We start from the raw sequence: 22,428 nt of genomic DNA, 5'->3' as shown, positions 1-22,428 counted from the left end.
CGCTCTCCTGTGCTGCAAAGGGGCCCTGACCCATCCCCTGGGCAAGCAGGCTGTGCAGCGGGAGGTGCTCAGAGCAGGGCTTCAGGAGCCTGCACCGGGCTGCTAGCAGAGGGCAGCTGGGGGCTGCAGCAAGCAGGGGGTGGGGCGCCAGGGGTTCAGCTGCCTGCTAGCACATCCACCTCGGGTGGGCGCCTGGGGCTACGCCCAGCCTGCGGGACTGAGTGAAAGGGGCACCCCCCTGCATGGGAGCTGCAGCCCGGATGGTGCTTCCTTGGGACCCCGACTCCCTCTACCCCCCCCTGCCAGCCACCTGCACCGCAACCCCGGCAGAGACACACAGCAGCCCAGGTCAGTGAGGCCAGGGCCCAGGCCCTTCTCCTCCTGGCTCCCAGGCCACGTCCTCCTTAGCAGCTCTCCTCTAGCTGGGGGCCCCTGGGGCTAGCGGATCCCTGGCCACACGCCTGGGGAAGGCTGCGAGCCCCCCGCCAGCCACCTCCTGCTTCCAGCGCAGACCCCTCGCCACCCCGGGCCCAGCTCCCCACACCTTCTTCAGGGGAAGGGCACAAGAGGGCCGGGTGCCAATGCCCTGGGCAGTAGGGGAAGGGGCTGGGGGCCTGGGAGGGGGCGGGGGCAGGCAGGTGGTGGAGCAGGGCAGGCCAGGGGCTGCCAGGGAAACTTGTGGGCTGCAACTGGGGCCCCCAAACCCTCCCCCACCTCCTTCCTTCCTCCACCTCCTCCGGGCCGGCCAAGACCGCCCCCCACCCCACTGGGCAGTTGCAGGGCGTGGGAGGGGGCAGTGCGCCAAGGGCAAGCGGGGGCACTTCCCAGCCCGGCCGGGACTGGGCTCGACTGACAATGGATTCCCGTGGGACCGGAAACCGGCAGGGAGGCTGCGCCCGAGCACACGCTCTTAACCCTCCGGCCGTGCCCTCTGGCTGCCCTGGGAGCTCTCCAGAGCCGCACCACCACAGGGGGACCCTGGGGGGACCATGCATTCCTGGGGGGACCTGGGGGGTTGCACAGCCCCGGGGGGCCAGAGGGGGAGTCACACAGCCCTGGGGAGGGGTGGAGGGAAGGGTCACACAGCCCTGGGGGGGGTCACACAGCCCCCGTGGGGGGGCCAGAAGGGGAGTCACGCAGCACCAGAGGGGGGCCGGGGGAGGGTCACGCAGCCCCGGGAGGGGCCAGAGGGGGGGTTCATGCAGCCAAGGCAGTGGGACAAGGGTCGGGAATCAGGAGGCCTGGGTTTATTCCAGTGTCCAGCTGCGTGACCCTGAGCAGTCACTGCCCCGCACAGTGTCAGGGCCTCAGTCCCGCCCCCCCCCACAACAGGAGAGTGCTGTGCAAAATATCAGCCTCCAGCGGGAAGGAAATGGCCCCCCGCCAGCGCAGCCTGGGAGGGAGCCGGGGGACGGGGCGAACCTGGAGGTGCTCAGCCGCTCTCCCTTGGCGCTGGATGTGGGCGTTGCTAACGCCAAGCTGCCAGAGCCGGCGCACAGGGGAGCGGCACAACACCAAGGGCCAATGGCCCATGTGCACACACACGTGGGCTCGTGCCCCTGGGCACAGCTGCCCCCACCCCTGCTCACAGGCCCCTCCTTCGCACATGCAGCCACAGCCACGCAGGGCCTGCGCCAAAGGGACTCGGCCCTGGGCTCCACAGGTGCTGCGTCTCCAGCACGTGTTAGAGCTAGACGAGCCAGAGTCCCAACCTCCCGCAGGCACCGGCAGTGCTCAGGCCAGGCTTCTGCGTGTGCCGTTCACGAGGATTCGCACAAGCCCCGGGCACAGCTGGAAGGGGTTCACCAGCCCCCACAGGACCAGACTGCCGAACTACACGACTCTGGGAAAGGGCACCAGGCTCCGGGGAACGGAGCACGCACCCAGCCAGGGAGCAGAAACCTGCCCCACACACCACCGCCTGCCCCCCGGCTCAGGCTGCACCAGCCGCCCCACGGCCCCGGGAGCAGCCCTGCGTCGGGGGAAGGACGGCCCGGCGCGGGCCGGAGCACCGTCAAGCGGAGGGAAGCAGCTGTGCCCAGCTGCGTGACTCCCTCTGCTCTTCCGGTGCCCCTCCAGGCCCAGCGCACGTGTTCGGTGGGGTTTAATTAGCTTCCTTTCCCTGGCCGGCGGCTCTGCCCACAAGGCTGCAGGAAGTGCTCCAAGCCGGGCTCTGGGCTGAGCAGGCCTGCACGAGGGGCCTGCCTGGGAACTCCACTGCAGCAGGCAGGTGCTGGCTAAGCTGGGGAGCAAGAGAGGAACCCTGGGTTCAACCCCTGGGTCTGCCACTCCCAAGCTAAGCAGCCTGCCAGTTGCCATCTCTTCCCCAGTCCGGGCACAGATGGGCAACGGCTGGCAGGGTCAGTACTGCCTGTCTGAGAAGGGAACAGGGGGGTGGGGAGCCTGGGCAGAGCTGGGCATGGGGTGCTCAGGACAGGAACAGCAGGGTGGGGGGCTGTGGGACAGGGGTGGGGGGCCTGGGCAGAGCCGGGCACGGGGTGCTCAGGACAGGAACAGCGGGGTAGGGGGCCTGGGCAGAGCCGGGCACGGGGTGCTCAGGACAGGAACAGCGAGGTGTGGGGGCTGGGCAGAGCTGGGCACGGGGTGCTCAGGACAGGAACAGAGGGGTGGGGGGCTGTGGGACGGGGTGGGGGGCCTGGGCAGAGCCGGGCACGGGGTGCTCAGGACAGGAACAGCGGGGTGGGGGGCTGTGGGACGGGGTGGGGGGCCTGGGCAGAGCCGGGCACGGGGTGCTCAGGACTGGAACAGTGGGGTGGGGGGCTGTGGGACGGGGTGGGGGGCCTGGACAGAGCCGGGCACGGGGTGCTCAGGACAGGAACAGCGGGGTGGGGGGCTGTGGGACGGGGTGGGGGGCCTGGACAGAGCTGGGCACGGGGTGCTCAGGACAGGAACAGCGGGGTGGGGGGCTGTGGGACAGGGGTGGGGGGCCTGGGCAGAGCTGGGCACGGGGTGCTCAGGACAGGAACAGTGGGGTGGGGGGCTGTGGGACAGGGGTGGGGGGCCTGGGCAGAGCCGGGCACGGGGTGCTCAGGACAGGAACAGCGGGGTGGGGGGCTGCGGCTGCTGAGAGCCCATCTGGAGCCAACCAAGGAGAGGCCAAAGTTCGACGTGTCGGGGTCACTTAGCTCGGGCCGGAGAGATGTTCCCGCTGCCCCTCGGGCACTCATAACCCTTCCCAAGGGCAGGGGGGACCTCACAGCCACGTGCCCTCAGCTGAGCACGCCCTGGGATACGGTGCTGGGGCCAGAACAAGCCTGTGGGCTGTCTGAAGCCCTCTATAAAGCCGCTTGGCACGAGCGGAAGAGGCGCGCATGGGTCAGGAGAGGCGGGAGAGCTCTCGCAGATGCCCAGGTGGTCGAGAAGGAATGAGAGACTCGGAAACGATCTGAAAAGATCCCCACTCCAGTGAGCCAGATGCTAACGAGCAAGATCGGCCCAAGAAGATCAACAACAGAACACCACTTGTGATCACTGTGATGGAGTGGGGGATACCTGTGTGTGTATGTGTGTGGCTCACAGAGGGTGTGGGGGCTCCTGCTGAGGGTAACCCTGACGACCAGGTAACACCTTTGTACGGCAGACAAAGGAGGAGGTGGAGCCTGAGGGGTTTGAATTGGAACTGGGAGTTGGAAGCAGTGAGTCTGGGCTGAGCGAGAGAGAGACAAAGGAGGGGGCAAGGCCCCAGCTCTGGGGGCCCCTCGGGGCCTCCTCTCCCCAACATGGATGGCACTGGCTGTCTCTGCCTGCAGTACTGACTCCTCTGTACGATGCTGTGTCCTGTCGGCTAATAAACCTGCTGTTTTCCTGCTGAGTGAGAGACTCTCCTGCCTGCGGACAGGGTGCAGAGCTTGGGGGACCCCAGAACCCCATCACAATCACCTACAGCCCCCAACTCAAACCCCTGCAGCGCAGCATTAAAAACCTACAACTTATTCTGGATCAGGCGACAGGCCTGCCCTTTCCTATAGGCAACCTCCTAACCTGAGAAAGATTCTCACCAGCAATCACAGGCGACACCACAGAAATACGAATCCTGGAACTTTCCCTTGCAACAAACTCCACTGCCAACTTTGTCCACATATTTATTCTGGGGATCCCATCACGAGACCTAACCAGGTTAGTTACAAGATCAAAGGCACATTCTCGTGCACTTCCAGCAACATTATATACACTAATATGTGCCAACAACGCCCTGACACTATGTACATTGGACAGACTGGGCAAAACCTTCGCCAAAGAATAAATGGACACAAAGCAGACATCAGGAAACTCAATAGGCAGCGAACGCTTCAGTGGAGTGGGCCATTTTGTTAAAGACCTGAGAATTTATGTCCTGGAACACAGAGAATTTAACAACAGATTAGAGCGAGACATTTGTGAGTTAGAGTATGTATTCACATCTGACACATTAACACATGGTACAAACAGAGACATCAACTACCTCGGGCATTACAAGGACCGCTTCCCTTCCTTTGATGCTCATAATTATCTCAGACAGGACAGTTAACATCCCCCCACCTCTCACCCCCTTCCTTCTATCCTATTTGATTTGCCAGTTTTTACTGCACCTTTTTTCGGGCCTCTGTACTTCTCAGTGTCAGTCTGTCCTGGAAATGAGATTGATCTGATGAAGTGGGTCTGTCCCACGAAAGCTCCTCACTGAATAAATCCTTTAAAGCGCTCTGTTTCTGCTGCTTTGTGTTGGAGTAAGCAGACTGACAGCCCCGGAAGGCCAGGGACGAGATAAAGGCAAAAGCAGATACAGGAAACCCCTGCCAGCAGCAGCCATCAAAGTGCTGACACCAGAGAAGGTTTGGAAACCCCCCTGGGGATGGCAGCGCACACACCACTTGGGGTCACAGCCTGACACTGCAAAACCCAGAAGCGAAATTGGAGACTTGCGACTCTAAGAAGGGGGCGAACGCCGTGCTGCTTTGGGTCCTGCAGAGCCCAGGAGTACGGAACTGGCAGAGCCCAGTGCCTCACGTGTGTGCAGTCTAACCAGCCGCCAGACCGGCTTGGCCTGCAACCAACGGGCAGCTCTGAGCAACTGCAGGACATGCGTGTGTGTGGCGCAGGCGCTGCTTTCCAGGGTGTATTTTCAGCAAGCGCAGAGTGTTGCCTTCCCTCTGAAAGGGATCCAGGGCGCGTCTTATAAGCTCAACATGACACACGTCGCTCCCCTGGCTCTTCAGGGCTTGGGTCTCTCTCGTCTCTTAGCGGGGCAGCACCTGGGAGACACACGTCTCATCTAACTGGAAGGGACCTCAGTAGGTCATCAAGTCCAGTCCCCTGCCCTCTTGGCAGGACCAAGCACCATCCCCCACTGCCTATTTTGCCCAGATCCCTAAATGGCCCCTGCAGGGCTGAGCTCACAGCCCTGGGTTTAGCAGGCCAATGCCCAAAGCACTGAGCTGTCCCTCCCCCATGCCACAAGCTCATCACCTATTCCTTAAACACACACAGTCACCAGTCAGTTGTGGCTGTGCTGCTTTTCCCTGTTGCTGGCCATCCCCTTGCTCCTGTGGCACAAGACAGGGTGAAAAGACACACACAGGGAGCTGCCCCCTCCACCCACCTGTACCCCTCTCTCCCTGCTCAGCCAGCGAGCCCAGACCTGTTCCAGATCTCCTCCTGCAGCAGCCTCTCCAGACCTGCAATCCTTTTCACCGGCTTGTTTCTATTTCTGTCTGGCCTTTTGCAGTCGAGGGGACCAGAGCTGAGCACACAGCCCATGTAAGGGCTTCCCACTGATTTACAGGGTATCGCCTGGGGCGCTACTGGGTTTTACGAGGAACATGCCAAACACTCTTCCAACCACTGATCTACGCTTGCACCAAATCTCGTGCCAAGCGGGCCCAGTAAGGCGTCTAGCGGAAGCCGCTGAGTCGGTTCATACTGCTCATATGTAGAATTTGTGCATGTGGCGCTATAAGCTGTACTGGTTTTGTGCCGGTACTGGGTACTGGCACCGCGGCAGCCCGACTTGGGACTGGCTGGGGCAGAGGGGGAGTGGAGCTGGCTGAGTACCGGCTCCTCTATGTATTTGAAACACAAAAGACCCTGGTTGTAATATTGGCTCTGGGCTCATATGTGAGTTATTAGTTTCTGGGGCTCCTTAACAGGAGGTCAAGTATCAGAGGGGGAGCCGCGTTAGTCTGGATCTGCCAAAGCAACAAGGGGTCCTGTGGCACCTTAGAGACTAACAGGAATGTATGAGCGTGAGCTTTCCTGGGCAAAGACCCACTTCCTCAGATGCAGATATCGTCAGATGATGAAATGGGTCTTTGCCCACAAAAGCTCATCCTCATACATTCTTGTTAGTCTCTAAGGTGCCACAGGACCCCTCGTTGCTTTAATAGCGGGTGTGGCAGCCTGCGTGAGAGGTTCCTGGTCAGGTACAGCCACGCTTGACAAAGGGCCTTGACAGATTCCAATCGCCATCGGAGGATCGTGTCTGTGGAGGTGTTGCCAGCAGAGCAGCAATGGCGGTTTGTCTGAAAAAGATGTGGACAGGTGACCTGCTCAAGGGACAGGCTCCAACTCAGCCCTGCTCCGCACAGGGAGAACAATGGGATTCCCTCCACATGGGCCCTACGGTTCCTCTGTCTTTGTCTTCACTCCAGCTCGTCCCTTGGGGAGCAGCTCTGCTAACAAGGACGGACTCCAGAGACTTGAAAGCTCCCAGCAATTCCACCGCTGCTGGGGTGTGTGATGTGATTGCTGCAACACTTTCACACTCACCCTCCTCTGTCTTTCTTGTGTTAATAACCCTTCCCATGTTAGATGTCAGAGGCTGGGCCCAGTGCGCTCTCTGGGGAAGGTCTGAGGTACTCACTGACCTGGGACGCGGCCGGGACGGGAAGAACCTGTGTGGATTTGGGGAGGTGGGTTTCCATAACCTCTCACCTGTGTGCGGAGGGGACGGGCTGTGGCTGCAGTGTCGGAGGGAAGTGCCAGGGTGACTTCTCGCTGGCCAGTGAGGCGACAGCCGTGGTCGGTGTGACGGGTTTGGTGCCTCATAGTGGGGGACCTGCAGTCCGGGCTGTCAGTAGCCCTGTTTTAAACAATTTACCCTGGTTGGGCCCACTCAGCTGTGCCTGGATAAACCTTCCATACTACAGCATCACCAGAATTCCAGCTTCATCTTCCCGCCCTCCCTCACGGGCCTGACAACCCCCCCGCCGCTCTGCCCACCTCACAACACCGCCCAGACACTTCTGCCGAGCAGTTACTGTCAAATGAAGCCAGGACTGCACGGGACAATCAGCTGAAAGCCTCCTTCCCACCTGCTCCCCTTGCCTTCACCCCGCTTCACCCGCCGTCACCCAGCCCAGCCAGCACATACTTCTGCTCCACGCCTGCGGCTGCAGCCTCCCCACCCAGTCTAGTCTGGAGCCAGCCCAGATCCGGTTCACACTAAAGTCAACAGGTGCCCGGCAAGGCCCAGCCATCAGCAACACAACGGTACGGCCACGGCACATTTTCCCACCTTCCCGAGGGACGGGGCAGAGAGACAGAGCCTGGCAGCAGGGAGCAGGGGCGGACCCTAGACTCATCACGATAACGATAAGGGCAAAGGTGGGAGCTGCGCAGCTCTTCCTGCAGGCACCCTGGTCACACTTCATTCGTGTAGCGCCGCAGCCACGGGCGGTGCCGTGCAAAGACGGAAGAAAGAGACGGCTCCTGTCACGCCTCACTCTGCAGAGAGACGGCGTTTCAGAGCCAGTGGCAGAGTTTTCACCTGGTTTCAAGGGGCCGAGGGGCTTTCATGTCCCTCTGCCTGTGCCCCCCATTTGCCTTCGGGCGGGCTGCTTGGAAACCAGGGAGCTTTGTCCACAAAACTAACCTGAAGAAATCTCTGAGGGGTCACTGGGTTGGTCTGTAGCCTCACAAAAACAAGCAGGCCTGTAGCACCTTAGAGACTCACAGATTTATTTATATATTAGGTGATGAGCTTCGTGGGTCAGACCCACTTCTTCTGACTGGAGCGGATAAGAGGAACCCAGGGTTTATATAGAAGAGAAGGGAAGGGGCAGGCGGTAACCTGTTGCTTATAGAACCAGTGGAAGAAGTAAATTAGGTTCAGTGGGGTTCTGCCAGTCCTGCTGATATCAAAGGTAGGGAAACTGTCCCTGTAATTAATAAATTACCTGAAAAATAGAGGCGTTCATCTTTAAGGCGCTACAGGACTGCTTGTCTCTGCAATTCCAAGGAAAGACCACTTTCCTTTACTCTGAAAATCGAACACTGCCAGGCTTTCCAGCGACTGAACCAGTTTCGGATTTGCATAACAAAAAAGGAACGCTTGGAATGAAATGAAAGGGGCTGTCCGGTTGGTTGGTTGGTTTGTTTTGCACAAATGACCACTTGGAAAACATTTACATCTTTGTCACTCTCGCTACAAGAACATCGCAGCCGTGAGAAGATCCCCCAGAGAGCCCAAGGCCATTATTTACTGCTGGGTTTGTGGCAGTGCAGCCGTGTCAGCCGGGGCAGGGCTGTGGTGCTAGGTGCTTGGGGCTGTCCCTGTGCACCCCTCGGCTGCTAGCCCATCTCTCCAGAATGGGGGAACCCAATGCCCTAAATCCACGCCCAGCTCGGACTCGCCTCAGGGAGCGGAGGACAGGACAGGACACCAAGCTGGGGCAGATGGAAACCAGGGAAGTTCCTGTCCCGCTGGGCCCATTCTCCAGCCAGACAGTTCCCTGAGACGGATTTTCCATTAGCGGAACAGAGCACAGGGGAAAACCGCAGTGGCTGGGGGGAGGGGCATGTGCCCCCCAGCCACCGGTGCATTTGTGCCCACAGGCACACACCCACAGGTCCGTGTGTTCGAGCACCTGCAAGCACAAAGCGAGACTCCAGACAAGTTCCTGCTGGGATATTCATAAGGGTCACTTCTCAGTCCAAGCCGCCCTCACTCCAGCCGAGGCCAACTGCCTCCCCCTGCCCCGGTGCCAGCGTGCGCTGCCTGGGGATCCGCGCCAGCACAACCACAGCCCGGGCTCATCTGGGGCAGACCCAGCACAGCAGGCATGCTGATCTCCCAGCTCCCGCCAGCACCGCCCTCAGCTCGGGGCGCGCAGCCACTACCAGGGGATGGTGCACCTCTGACAGCCCGAGCTACCAGCAGCTCTCTTTGTTGGCCTGCCTCTCCTGCCCTGAGGTGGGAGCCATTCCCCTCTGCGGCGCTTCCACAGGGGAACCGGCTGGGACAAGCCTGGAGTCAGGTCCCTGCTTCGCCACACACTCGCTGCCTGACCATGGGCAAGTCGCTTAACCTACTCTGTGCCTTGGCTCCCGACCATACAGTGGAGCACTGCCTGGCCATGCCCTCAGCCAGCGAGGGGCAGGTCAGGCAGAGCTCGGCTGGGCTCCGGCCGTGGTCCCGGACCCCCTGTGGGGGGGAGGCTGGAACCTGGGGGCAGAGGCCCCTGACGAAGCCGGCGGCTGCAAAGAGGAACCAGGGCTGGTTCCAAGTTCACCCGCACTCTGAGTCTCACGTTGCTGTGAGTCACTCGCTCGCTGCCAGCCAGCTCCGCAGCAGCCCAGCACCCTGCCCCCGCCAGGCCGGGGCTTCCCCGCCCAGGGGAAAAAGCGGCTTACGGGCTCTGCGGCATGTCAGGTCTCCCCCGCAGCCTTCGGGCAAGAGCCAGGAGCTGCCAGGCAGCTGGGCAGGGGGTGGACAGCCCCCCCGCACCAGCCCTGAGCCCAGAGCACCTGCTAGTCCCAGGCGGGGCTGCTCCTTCCCCACCAGTGCCCCCAGTTCCCAACCCCAGCCCCTCCCCCGCTCTTCCAGTGCCGGGCTGCCCCTCCCCCGCCAGAGCCCCCAGTTCCCAACCCCAGCCCCTCCCCCGCTCTTCCAGTGCCAGGCTGCCCTCTCCCACCAGAGCCCCACTGGGGCCCCCCAGCCCACTCCCTTGCCATTCCAGCACTGACTACACTCCTCTCACACAGCTCTGCTCCTGCCCCACAGCCCCTTCCCCACGGTCTCTGTGGGGTCAATCCTCATGGGGCAGGCTCTACCTGAGGACACCCAGCGTGACCCCATGGCAGAGAGAGTCTGGGTCAAGAACAACGGGGGCGAAGCACAGGGCAGCCTGGGGATGAACTGCAAACTGCAGCCCTTCTCCTCTGGCTCCTATTTGCCAGGAATCCCAGCCCTCCCGGGTACAGGGTGCCTTGAGCATCCCGCCCCCCCGCCGGGCAGAGACTCACTGACCCCAGCCTGGTCCGGCCTGACCCACCACTGGCGGACCTGCGCAGGCCAGCCAGGAAGCCCTGCAGTGCGTGCAGCCTGCACTCACAGCTGCAGCTCAGCCTCCAGCTGCCAGCCCCGGGCGCAACACACAGAGACCAGCCCCAGGCACAGCGACCCACCCCACACGCTGGGCACACACGGCTGCAGCTCAGCCTGCGGGTGCCAGCCCCGGGCACAACACACAGAGACCAGCCCCAGGCACAGCGACCCACCCCACACGCTGGGCGCACACGGCTGCAGCTCAGCCTCCAGCTGCCAGCCCCGGGCGCAACACACAGAGACCAGCCCCAGGCACAGCGACCCACCCCACACGCTGGGCACACACGGCTGCAGCTCAGCCTCCAGCTGCCAGCCCCGGGCACAGCGACCCACCCCACACGCTGGGTGCACATGGGTTGCAGCTCAGCCTGCGGGTGACAGCCCCGGGCACAGCAAGCTGTAGTCACACGCTGGGTGCACATGGGTTGCAGCTCAGCTTGTGGGTGCCAGCCCCGGGCACAGCGAGCTGTGGTCACACGCTGGGTGCACATGGGCTGCAGCTCAGCTTGTGGGTGCCAGGCCCGGGCACAGCATACAGAGACCAGCACCGTCCGGAGCCTGGATGACTCTCACCTCCCCCGTCCCATGGCACAGTTACAGCCAGTAGGACAGTAAAGGGAATGGGGTCCCCTAGCCCTCCCCCAGCCCCTCCCTCTGAGACCCCCGGGAAGATTCTGGGGTGCAGGCACCCCAGCCCCGCATCCAGCTCTGGATGCTCCCAGCCCCAGCCTGCAGCCCAGGCTCCTGGGCAGCTCCAGCCCGTGAGTGGCACCGGGTAGGTCCGGCCGGGACGGTCCAACCAGAAGCTGAGTCTGGCGGGAGCCTGGATCCCAGCTCAGCACCAGCCCGTCGTCCCAAGGGGGAAGGGGAGCAGGGATGGGAGAGCGAGGGGGGTGGGGGACAGCGAGTAGTATGAGGTCAGAGGGGGCCTAATGAGCAGCGCTGGGGGGAGGGGACGGGGAGATGGGGGATGAGGCTGTGGGAGGGGACGGGGGGGAGACGGGGGTGAGGCTAGAGGACTAGGGGACAGGAGGGAATTGGGGAGCTGGGGGAGGGGAGGAGGAGATGGGGGCTGGGGGAGGGGAGGGAATTGGGGGCTGGGGTGGGGGAAGGAAGTGGGGAGGTGGGGGGCTGGGGGGCTGGGGGAGGGCAGGGGAGGGGGAGCTGGGGGAGGGGAGGGAATTGGGGGCTGGGGTGGAGGAGGGAAGTGGGGAGGTGGGGGAGCTGGGGGGCTGGGGGAGGGGAGGGAATTGGAGGCTGGGGGAAGGGAAGGGGAGGGGAGGGAAAGGGGGGCTGGGGTGGAGGAGGGAAGTGGGGAGGTGGGGGAGCTGGGGGAGGGGAGGGAATTGGGGGCTGGGGGAGGGGAGGGGAGGGGGAGCTGGGGGGGCTGGGGTGGAGGAGGGAAGTGGGGAGGTGGGGGAGCTGGGGGGCTGGGGGAGGGGAGGGAATTGGGGGCTGGGGGAGGGGAGGGGGAGCTGGGGGGCCAGGGGGGAGGGAAGTGGGGAGCTGGGGGGCCGGGGGAGGGGAGGGAATTGGGGGCCGGGGGAGGGGAGGGGGAGCTGGGGGGCTGGGGTGGAGGAGGGAAGTGGGGAGGTGGGGGAGCTGGGGGGCTGGGGGAGGGGAGGGAATTGGAGGCTGGGGGAAGGGAAGGGGAGGGAAAGGGGGGCTGGGGTGGAGGAGGGAAGTGGGGGAGCTGGGGGGCTGGGGGAGGGGAGGGAATTGGAGGCTGGGGGAAGGGAAGGGGAGGGGAGGGGAGGGAAAGGGGGGCTGGGGTGGAGGAGGGAAGTGGGGAGGTGGGGGAGCTGGGGGGCTGGGGGAGGGGAGGGAATTGGAGGCTGGGGGAAGGGAAGGAGAGGGGAGGGGAGGGGAAGGGGGGCTGGGGTGGAGGAGGGAAGTGGGGAGGTGGGGGAGCTGGGGGGCTGGGGGAGGGAAGGGGGAGCTGGGGGGCCGGGTGGAGGAGGGAAGTGGGGAGGTGGGGGGCTGGGGGAGGGGAGGGAATTGGAGGCTGGGGGAAGGGGAGGGGAGGGGAAGGGGGGCTGGGGTGGAGGAGGGAAGTGGGGAGGTGGGGGAGCTGGGGGGCTGGGGGAGGGAAGGGAATTGGGGGCTGGGGGAGGGGAGGGGGAGCTGGGGGGCCGGGTGGAGGAGGGAAGTGGGGAGGTGGGGAGCTGGGGGGCCGGGGGCGGGGAGGGAATTGGGGGCTGGGGCCGAACCCGCGCAGCCGGGCCGGGCCGGGGGAGTTGGGGCTCAGCACACGCCCCCCAGGCCCCGCCACTCTTACCTTGGCCGCGCTCAGCGGCCCGCCCGCCGCATGGTGCGCCCCGGCCCCGATCCCGATCCCGATCCCGGCCCGGCCCGGCGCGGAGCGGCGCTCGCAGGAGGGGCCGGCCGCCGGCGGGGCCCGGAGCCCATTGGAGAAGCCCCCTGCCAATCTGGGCTCCCCGGGCCCGCCCCCAGACGCCGGCGGCGCGGGGCGGGCGGAGCCCCCGCTCAGGGCCTCAGTTTCCCCGGGCGGGGCGGGGGGTACAAGCCCCTCCCGGGACTGGAAATGCCCCTGCTGGGGGCTCCCCGCTCTGGGCAAGGGCCGGGCCGGGGGGTGCGGGGACAGGGGTTTCGCTGCAATGGAAACAGCCGGGCCGGGCCGGGGGGCGTCAAATCCCCTTTGCAAAGACGCGGCAGTGGAGAGCGGGGGGGGGGGGGGAGCCGCGCGCGTTTGCAGACCGGCCACGCGAGAAAGCACACGGCGTTGTCTAGCGATCGTCAGCGGTACCCAGCCGCCCCCAGCCGCGCCCCGGGGGACTCTCAGTCACCCCCCAGCCGCGCCCCGGGGGACTCTCAGTCACCTCCCAGCAGCGCCCCGGGGGCCTCCAGCCACCCCCCAGCAGCGCCCCGGGGGACTCTCAGTCACCTCCCAGCAGCGCCCCGGGGGCCCCCAGCCACCCCCCAGCAGCACCCCGGGGGACTCTCAGTCACCTCCCAGCAGCGCCCCGGGGGCCTCCAGCCACCCCCAGCAGCGCCCCGGGGGACTCTCAGTCACCTCCCAGCAGCGCCCCGGGGGACTCTCAGTCACCTCCCAGCAGTGCCCCGGGGGCCCCCAGCTGCCCCCAGCCGCGCCCCGGGGGACTCTCAGTCACCTCCCAGCAGCGCCCCGGGGGCCCCCAGCCACCCCCCAGCAGCGCCCCGGGGGCCCCCAGCCACCCCCCAGCAGCGCCCCGGGGGACTCTCAGTCACCTCCCAGCAGCGCCCCGGGGGCCTCCAGCCACCCCCAGGAGCGCCCCGGGGGCCCCCAGACACCCCCCAGCAGCACCTGGAGCCACCTCCCACCTTGGTCCCAGGGCCCAGGAGAGGGTCTTAGTAAGTGGCTCTGTCTGAGGTGTGTGCCCCAGTGCCAGGTCCCCGAGGCAGCCCTGTAATAACAAGCCCCTGGCCCCTCTCTGCCCGTGCCCCAGGGCAGCCCTACAACACCAGAGCCGCCGGCAGCACCAAGCAGCAACCGCGCAGAGGTGACCTGCCCCTCCCTAGCAGTGCAGTGCCCCGGGGGACGTCCGCTCCCCTCTGCTCTGCAGGTGCCGCTGGCCCAGTGCCCAGATGCACCGTCACCGCGCGGCTTGGGCGCGTCGCAGCGTGCACCCGAGGCGGGTGTCCTGGCCAGTCCGGCTGGCTCCGCTCCTGCCTGGAGCTTGGTGCCGCACACCGCGGTGGACGTCCAGGGGCAGAGCTGCAGGGCTGCAGCACACCTGGCAGTGGGCCAGATGCCAAACTGCAGCAGAGCTCCCCAGGTGCTAATGGGTCGGTGCCCCTGCCACCCCATTCACCCGCAGCGCCTGCCGGGGGACAGTTTAAACCCGGTCCCGCCAGGCGCCCGCAGAGCCCATTCCCTGCCTGTACCACCCACGGGGGGCGTGGAACTGGGGCTCCCATGGCATCGGCAGCAGGACGTCGGCCAGGCCCAGCACCAGCCAGCGTCACAGAGTCCCCAGACAGCCTCCAGGGCCAGCAGGGGTGGGGAGGGACCGGAGGGCGGCGGGTAAGAGCAGGGGACCTGTTACATCGAGTCCTTCAGCAACACTGACAGTTACGGTGCTGGGGGGATCCGGGGCTGGGGTGGGTGCAGCTCAAATCACCAACCACAGCTGGCTTAAGGTCCCCCGGTGCCAGCCTCGGCTCGGAGCCTCGCCTGGCAGTGGGCCTGGCTGCAGCCTGATGGGGGCTGGGGAAGGGGCAGGAGGGGATGGATGCAGCGGTGTGCTGGAAGACAAGCAGGACTGGTGGAATGAGAACCCAGCAGCAGACGCCCCCCTGGCCGGCCGTGGTTCTAGGCCTGGGCGTCCCCTCTGGACCCGGGCAGGAGGCACATGACACCGAGTGGCGGGTATCGACCAGAGCGAGGCATGACGCAGGCTCAGAGTGCTTCCCCCCAGCTCTGCCAATGCCCCTCACTGGCCCCCACCACTGGGCTCCCCGCCAGCTCTGCTGGAGCCCCTCACCCCCATCCACAGCCTCCTACCCAAGCACTGCCCCCCCCAGCTCTGCCAGTGCCCCTTATTCCTTGAAGCCGATGGGAGTGGGTAGCACTCAGCATGAGGCAGGATCTGGCTCCTGGCGAGGAAAGGTGCCCCAGAGCACTGCAGTGGGAGGCGGGAGCTAAGAGGACAAGTCATGTCTGCGCTGGGGGTCCCCCAGCATGTCAGATGACGACGGCTGCAGCCCAGCAGACAGAAGGTAGCTGGAGCTTACAGTAAGGCCCTGACAGCCTCCACCTCCTCCCTCCTGAAGCCTGCCAGTTCCCTCTGGCTCTGCTCGGGAAAGAGCCAGGACCCCGCAGCAGAGCAAGGCGGCTCCGGAGAGGCCAATCTCTGGGTGCTGGGCTGGGAAGGGCTGTCCAGGAGCAGAGCCGGCCGCCCCAGGGGCTGTGGATCCGGAGGTGATGGGGAGGCGGATTGAGGGGGTGACACATTTGCGGCCATGCCAGCTGCAGAGGGCCCCAAATCTATGAGGGGCTGAGACCCAGGCAGGGCCCTGCTGAGGCCGACACTCCTAGGCCTGGCACAGGGCTGCCAGGTGCCTGTGGAAGGTGCTTGGGGCGTGGCTGTTTGTGTGCCAGGCTGGCGGTGTGGCACTGCATTGTGGCCTTCGAGGGGGTCCCAAGAGGCACAGGCGCGAGAGCTGGGCAGCCGACAGCAGCAGCTGCAGGGGCCTGGAGCAGCCGGGGGCTGGCGAGAGGATGGCCCTAGGCTGGGGCTGGGTGTGAGAAGAGCCAGGGGGACTGCTGGGGGCTGCGCTCACACAGCAAGAGGCTGCTCTTCCCCTTTCCACTGGCTGCCGGGCCTCTGCCTGGCCGGTCCGGTTTGGTCCAAGCGCCAGCAGCTCCCAGCGTGGCTCCGGCACTCGGACAGCTTCCAATGGGCCCAGATCCCTTTGAGCTGCTGCCTCAGCTGACGGCTCCTTCAGGCAGCGTTTCCCCAGGGCTGAGGCTGGTGCTGCCCTGTACCCAGCTGGGAGGGAGGGCCAGGCAGAGGGCAAGTGGCTACAGAGCTGGAGGCGGCGTCAGCCTGTGGAGCTCTGCAGCCATCTCTCACGGGCACTGCACCACGGGGTGGATCGCCACGGCACAGCACTGCACCGCTGCGGGTGGGGCACCAGGGCACAGGCACTGCACTGCTTGGGGGGGGGCATGGTACAGGCACTGCGCCACTGGGGGGCAGGCGTGGTACAGGCACTGCATCCCTGGGGGCAGAGCACCATGGCATGAGCACTGCAGCAGTGGGGCGGCGGGGAGGCCAATGGTGCAGGGGTGCAAATCTGGGGCCAGCCCCCTTCGTCCTGCCCCCTCCCCACCCTGGCGGTGCCGGAGGCGAGGAATTGAATTACAGCCACATCCTGCCCTGCAGGTCCCTCCCCAGGATCGTGCGTTAGCTCGGAGTCTATCCCCTTGGTGGGCAAGTCCCCACCCGCTGCTGCTACCTGCATGGCAGGGCCTGGGCCGAACCAGCGCCAGGCAGGGCTGGGAGGAGCTGGTGGTGTAGCAGGTATCCCTGCGCCTTGCTGGAGCCCCTCTCCGCAGCGCAGGAGTGTGGGGCGTTAATGTGGCTCTAACGGAGCCGTATACCCAGCTCTAATGAGTCCCTGTTACTCTCGGAGCCATGGGTCCGCAGCACCAGGATAAGCCCCTGCGCTTTGCTCCTGCCCCAGAGCTGGGCCCTGCTGCTGGCAGAGCTCAGCCTGTGGTTCATCCAGCAGCATGGATAGAGCATTAGAGCCAACACAACAGGCTGGATCACGAACAAAAAAAAGGCGGGACGCGAGACTATAGTTAGAAATGCTGACCAGGTGGGTGACCGCCTTAGAGACGTCACATCATTGGGGAATACAGTGCTTCATTGCCTTGCCTGGGCAGCCACCCTGAGAATCCCTTCTCTCTCCCGCAGGGTGGCCGAACTCCTGGTTTGGATTTTCTTTGTTAATTCACCAGTTGGTTTGGTATCATAAATCCACCCGTATAGGCCTGTCTGTCTGATTAATGCCCCGGGAGAAATGAGGGTTAGGGCCTGCCTGACTGGAGGTTTGCATATCAATTCCTTTTGCTCTGTACTTTGGGATCTAGTAAAGTGGTGGAGGGGTATGGAGCATAGAAACAGTTTGGGGCCAGGGGATCTGAGCGAAACGTCTTTTGCCATATCACAGCCTCCAATTCCACCACACAAAAACAGTTTTTTCCCCTTTAATATACATCTGGGGCTGGAATTACCCATCTCATCCCAGAAGCATTCGGCTAATTCCCTGCCTTGGAGGGAACGTGGTTCCTCCAAGCCAGGGAGCCCGGGGCATATCCTTTGTTGTGGGGACCAGCCCTCACACCCTCAATGGGCTACATATCCCCTTTAATAGCCACCTCTGTCCCAGCTAACCAGGGAAACCCAAATATGTTTTCCTTGGCTGACTGGCAGTTCTGAAAATGGCCAAAACAGTGCAGTTCTCTGCCTCTCAGGCTCTCGGCAATTCTGCTCAGCTCCTGCACCTTCAGGTAAAGGTATAACGGCTTGTACTATCCAGCAATGTGTCACAAGAATATATTACTTCCATGTCATGTCAGTAACGGGGCCTTGGCCTTTGTCCTTCTGAGGCACCAGTTTTTGTAAACACAGTTAAAATGCTTTTCTGCCCAGTGCAATGTGGCTTAACACAATCCACAAGGATGCTAGCAATAAGACAAACACAAACATAACACGCAAAACAAAACTATCTTCTGTAACGTTCTTCAGCCAACAGCAAGAAGTCCTGTAGCATCTTACAGACAACAGATATGTTAGAGCATAAGCTTTCGTGGGCAAAGACCCACTTCATCAGATGCATGAGTGGGCGGTGTTCAGAGAAGGATTTAAAGAGGGGGTCTCAGTAAAGGGGAGGGCCAGAGCTGACGACGTCTGTTCAGTCAGGGTGGAAATGGCCCATCATCGGCAGTTAATATGGAGCAGTGAACATCAAGAGAGGAGAAGACAAGTCAGTTCATTGGGGGAATGTGTCCCACTGTCAGATGCGAATGTGGAGGTGTGAACATCAAGAGCAGAGAAACTGCTTCTGTAATGGGCCAACCGCTCCCAGTCTCTGTTCAGCCGTTGGCTGATGGAGTCAAATTTGCAAATGAATTGCAGCTCAGAGATTTCTCGCTCTATTTGATTCTTGAAATTTTTTTGTTGTAGGATGGCTGCTTTTAAATTTGTTTCTGAGTGTCCAGGGAGATTGAAGTGTTCTCCTACAGGTTTTTGTATGTTACCATTCCTGACGTCTGACTTATTCTTTTACGGAAAGACTGTCCAGTTTGGCCAATGTAAATCGTAGTGGAGCATTGCTGGCACATGATGGCATATATTAGATTAGTAGATGTGCAGGTAAAGGAGCCCCTGATGGTGTGGTTGATGTGGTTAGGTCCTGGGATGATGTCGCTGGTGTAGATATGTGAGCAGAGTTGGCAGCGAGGTTTGTTGGAAGGATTGGCTCCAGGATGAGAGTTACTGTGGTGTGGTCTATAGTTGCTGGTGAGGATTTGTTTAAGGTTGGCAGGCTGTCTGTAGGCGAGGACAGCTCTGCCTCCCAAGGGCTGTGAGAGTGAAGGATCGTTGTCCAGGATGGGTTGCTGATCACTGATGATGCGCTGGAGAGGCTTTAGCTGAGGGTTGCATGTGATGGCCAGTGGTGTTCTCTTGTTTTCCTTGCGAGGCCTGTCTTGTAGCAGGTGGCTTCTGGGTACCCGTCTGGCTCTGTCAACGTTTCCTCACATCTTTAGGTGTGTATTGTAGTTCAGGAAAGCTCGGTAAAGGTCTTGTAGATGTTGGTGTCTGTCTGTCTTTTCCTTTGCAAATGTCCTTGCCAGTTTCTTTGTTTTGGCTGCACTTACGCCCATGGTTCCTGGGTTTTCCTTCCCTTGGCAGGCCAGGGTTTAATGGTTTCTGCTCCGTAAAGATTTAGGTGAATCATTTCGCCAGTTAGTTCTTCCACGCATGAGGTGCCCTACCTCCGCTTCCCTCTTGCACAACCGGCCAGGGTAGTAAATTCTAAGGTTATTTACAGACAATAGCCAAGGGAGCATTATCATTATGGTTCCTTTCATTTATTTTTGTTGTTAAGCCTGAGGTGGGTTTTCAGTTACCCTTTTAGCAAGCTTCTTGTACCACGCTTTAAGAACATAAGAACCACCATTACTGGGTCAGACCAAAGGTCCATCTAGCCCAGCATCCCAGCTGCTGATAGTGGCCAGTGCCAGGTGCCCCAGAGGGGGTGGACCAAAGACAATGATCAAGCAATTTATCTCCTGCCATCTGAGGTATTGCAGGAGATATCTCCAGCCTCTGACTATCAGATGCCAGGGACACCATTCCTACCCCTGGCTAACAGCCTTTGATGGACCTACCCCCCATGAATTTATCCAGCTCTTCTTTGAACTATCATATAGTCCTGGCCTTCACAGCTTCCTCTGGCGAGGAGTTCCACGGGCTGAGTGTGCGCAGTGTGAGAAAGAACTTTCTTTTATTAGTTTTAAACCTGCTGCCCACTAATTTCATTTGGTGTCCTCTAGTGCTTGTATTATGGGCACAAGTAAATAACTTCTCCTTATTCACCCTCTCCACACTGCTCACGATTTTATAGGCCTCCATCATATCCCCTCTCAGTCTCCTCTTTTCTAAACTGACAAGTCCCAGCCTCTTTAACCTCTCCTCACACGGGACCCATTCCAAACCCCGAATCATTTTAGTTGCCCTTTTCAGAACCTTTTCTAATGCCAAAATGTCTTGTGTGAGGTGAGGAGACCACATCTGCACACAGTACTCAAGATGTGGCCGTCCCATAGTTTTATAAAGGGGCAGTAAAATTTTCTTTGTCTTATTTTCTATCCCTTTTTTGAATAATTCCTAACATCCTATTTGCTTTTTTGACAGCTGCTGCGCACTGCGTGGATGTTTTCAGAGAACCATTCACGATAACCCCAAGATCTCTTTCCTGATTAGTTGTAGCTAAATTAGCCCCCATCATATTCTATGTATACTTGAGGTTATTTTTTCCAATGTGCATTACTTTACACTTATTCACATTGAATGTCATTTGCCATTTTGTTGCCCAATCACTCAGTTTGGTCAGACCGTTTTGAAATTCTTCACAGTCTGCTTTCGTCTTGACTATTTTGAACAAGTCAGTATTGTCCGCAAACTTTACCACCTCACTACTTACCCCTTTCTCTAGATCATTTATGAATAGTTTGAATAGGAGTCGTCCAAGGACTGACCCTTGGGGAACTCCACTTGTTACCCTTCTCCACTCAGAAAATTTACCATTTATTCCTACCCTTTGTTTCTTATTTTTTAACCAGTTCTCAATCCATGAAAGGACCTTCCCTCTTATCCCATGACAACCTAATTTACCCAAGAGCCTTTAATGAGGGACTGTGTCAAAGGCTTTTTGGAAATCTAAGTATACTATACCTACTGGCTCCCCCTTGTCTGCACGCTTGTTAACCCCTTCAAAGAATTCCAATAGATTAGTAAGACATGATTTCACTTTACAGAAACCATGTTGACTTTTGCCCAACAAATCATGTTCTTCCACGTCTGACAATTTTATTCTCTACTGTTGTTTCAACTAATTTGCCCAGTGCTGATGTTAGACCTACCAGTCCGTCATTGCCAGGGTCGCCTGTAGAGCCCATTTTAAATATGGGCATTATGCTTTGTTTTAGATCATTTGTTTCTGAGCTCAGTGTGTGTCCCTACCCTTTTGGAAGCTTTGTGTGGGCTTTCTGTAGAATTTCAGTAGTCCCCACAGTTCTGTGAGGGTGGTTCCCACACACCCTGCGTAACTCAGAGGGGCTTTTTCCCCGACAGAATGCACGTTCTGCAGTCGGAGCACCTGGAGCTCTCGAGAAAGGTAAGTCCTTGGGTGGAGGGGGGGCAGCTGGGGAGGGTGGTTGTGGGAGGAGGGTGGGGTGGGTTAAGATTAGGGTGGGTTAGGAAAGCGGGGAGTTGGAGTTGAGCTGGGGCGCAGCCCTGTGGAGGGGTTGAACCAGGGCCACACGGGCCAGGGGAGTTGAACCAGGGCCAGGGGGAGCCGGATTTTGAGTTGCGCTTAACTTGCCTTAATGTGAGGTCCGCGCTACCGGAACTGGTGCATTTCGAGGGATTACGGTAGGCACTTGGGATTTGGGTAAATGTAAAGATACAGGTGCTGCAGAACCCCCTTTGTCTCTGTTTTTAGATTTTACCACAATGTATACACAAGTGTTATGTTCTCCTATCTGGCTCCTAGGTTTGACTTTTTCCCAACTTCCTCTGCTGGGGCAGTGCATTTCCAACAGCTAACCCTTTCCGCAAATTTGACTCAAGCCTCCATAGCAACAGAGAGATCGCTGTGCTAGTCTGTACTCCAACAAACCAAAGGAGCAGAAATGCAGCACTTTAAGGACTAATAAAATGATTTATTCGCTGATGAGCTTTTGTGGGACAGACCCACTTTATCAGATCAATTTAATTTCCAATACAGACTGACAGTTATAAGTACGGAGACCAAAACAAAGTTTGCAATAAAAACTGACAAATCAACTTCGTTTGATGCTCGTAATTATCTCAGACAGGACAATTAACATCCTCCACCCCCACCCCCCTCCTTCAATCCCATTTGATTTGTAAGATTTTATTGCTTTATTTTTGGTCCTCTATACTTATAAATGTCAGTCTGTACTGGAAATGAGATTGATATGAAGAAGTGGGTCTGTCCCACGAAAGCTCATCACCGAATAAATCATTTTGTTAGCCTTTAAAGCGCTCCATTTCTCAAGCTTCCATAGTACAAATGACTTCAATCAGGTTGTCTCCTTGCCCAGACTCTTTCTTTGGAAAAAGGCCCTTTCCCCTTCAGGATGGCTGCAAGGAACCAAGAATTCTTTCCCTATAACCTGTTTCCTTTTTAGCATGCTCGAATCTCTCTGCACTTGGAAGAGTTAACTACTTGCTTTTTGTTAATTGCTTGTGTATTCCTCACAATGAGAATGTCACTAGTCCGGCGATTGCCATTACAAGTACTGCTCTAGGGATATGCCTTTCCAATGCCTGTACATACAGATTTCCCTCGCTCCTGCTAGGATGCCTTCTAACATGCAGTGGTTCTCAACCTCTCTCCCTGCTGTCTGCCTGCATTTCTGGGGCTGATCCTGCTTTCCTCGCTGAAGGGTCCCTTTCCACAGACACAGGCTGTCCATAGGAGCCAGTGTTCCTGCAGCTGGAGCTGCTGACAGGGCTCCCAGCTATGGGGCTGCCAGGGTCTGTCCCCCCAGTCCAGGCTCAGTGCGGAGCCCCACTGGCTGGGGCCTGGGAATTTCCAGGACAAGTCCCACATCCTGCGTTTATGCATAAATGTCCCTGAAGGACTTGCTGTGAAGATTCTGGACTTCTGGCAACCCCAGTGTGGAGCGTGTACATCTGATTGATGGCTCACTTCAATTGCCTCAGTTTCCGAATACTTTCCCAGGTTTATAATCAATTCCCCACACTTCCCAGTAGTTTCAAAACAAAAAGCAGTCAAGTAGCACTTTAAAGACTAGCAAAATGGTTTATTAGGTGTGC

At 60.1% G+C, this 22,428-nt stretch overlaps 1 protein-coding gene across 1 annotated transcript in view; it reads right to left on the bottom strand.

The window, feature by feature from the left end:
* IL11RA (interleukin 11 receptor subunit alpha) overlaps nt 1–12,710 on the bottom strand; it is a 56,189-nt gene extending 43,479 nt beyond the window's left edge. The window contains exon 1 of the mRNA XM_074994440.1: nt 12,603–12,710. The gene's annotated coding sequence lies outside the window, so the exon portion shown is untranslated. The remainder of the gene's footprint in view (nt 1–12,602) is intronic.
* Nucleotides 12,711–22,428: the final 9,718 nt, after the last annotated feature.

The sequence above is a fragment of the Carettochelys insculpta genome, chromosome 5 (genome assembly GCF_033958435.1).
Source record: "Carettochelys insculpta isolate YL-2023 chromosome 5, ASM3395843v1, whole genome shotgun sequence".
Classification (NCBI taxonomy): Eukaryota; Metazoa; Chordata; order Testudines; family Carettochelyidae; genus Carettochelys; species Carettochelys insculpta.
This window is presented reverse-complemented; position numbering and strand designations above follow the sequence as displayed.